Genomic DNA, 1394 nt, shown 5'->3' on the forward strand with positions numbered 1-1394 from the left:
GACGTCGGGGTAAGAGCATCTCCAAAACTGCAGCTCTTGTGGTGTGTTCCTGGTCTGCAGTGGTCAGTATCTATCAAAAGTGCTCCAAGGAAGGAACAGTGGTGAACCGGCGACAGTGTCGTGGGCGGCCGAGGATCATTAATACACGTGAGGAGCGAAGGCTGGTCCGTGTGGTCCGATCCAACAGACGAGCTCCTGTAGCTCAAACTGCTGAAGAAGTTCATGCTGTAGATGATCGACGGGTCATGACCGACACAATATCAGGCAGGTGCTCATAAAGTTATGCAGATCAGTGTTTCAAAGTGGTGAAGCAGCATTTCGTTTTTCTACCACATAAACCTGAGAGCAGCATGTAGATGAGCTACATGTTTGTATAATATATTTTTGGGTGCTTTTGGTGGCATGGAATTTTCCCATTGTTCGAACTAGGAGACGCAAACCTGTTCCAGCATGACACAAAGTGCACAAAGCCAGCTACATGAAGATCTGAGTTGAAGTGTAAGATCTCCTGCTAAAGATCTCCAACCCTTTTAAACACTTTTGGAATTATTTTTTCATGCTGACTGCACCCCAGGCCTCCTCACCTCACCTACATCAATACCTGGCTGAATAAATTTCCACAAGCTCACTCGAAAATCTGGAACATCTTACCAGATGGAGGTTATTATACGAGTAAATGGATACTAAATATGGAATAGGATGTTCAAAAAGAAGCACATAAATATCTTATTGTCATCGATGGAGCTTCTCGCTATAGTTCATAACTTTGATAATATTGGGAAACAAAACTAATCAACAGCAACCTGTGTGTCCTCAGAAACCATTTTCAGAACAGTGGTTGTGATCGCTATCTACTCAAGAAGAAACATCTACTCAAGAAGAACCTGGCCACCTAGTGGTGGAATCCTAAACAATTATCTATATTTCAATTGCAGATCATAGAGTATGTACTGTAAATGTTTGCCTTTATTCGGGGTGCCAATAATTTTGCACACGATCATTCCAGGAGAGTAGTAATCATCTTGTAATTTTGTCTACATCCCGGATTTGGCATTGGCATGTCTGCGAGATGAAGATGGATCAACTGGCAGGAAGGTAGAGGAATGGAATGCTGTAACGCAGGAGAATATTTGCTCAGCGTTTTTGTTCTCGTTCGGAGCACAGAGCTTCAGTAAGCAGCGGTGAGCAGCGGTAAGCAGCCGAGCCCCATAGCGGGTGACCTTCCGAATGAGACGGCCTCCCAGGCATCGCTGATGAATATGCATTAGAAAGATTACAATGAGGTGACAAGGCAGGTGCTCTCATCCAAATACCGGCACAGCTGGCAGCCGCTTCTTCTTCACCCAACGCTCACTCTTTTCCTCTTACATAACGGCAACACTTCACTCATCTAT

This window comes from Silurus meridionalis, chromosome 1 (assembly GCF_014805685.1).
Source record: "Silurus meridionalis isolate SWU-2019-XX chromosome 1, ASM1480568v1, whole genome shotgun sequence".
In the NCBI taxonomy this organism is placed as follows: domain Eukaryota; kingdom Metazoa; phylum Chordata; class Actinopteri; order Siluriformes; family Siluridae; genus Silurus; species Silurus meridionalis.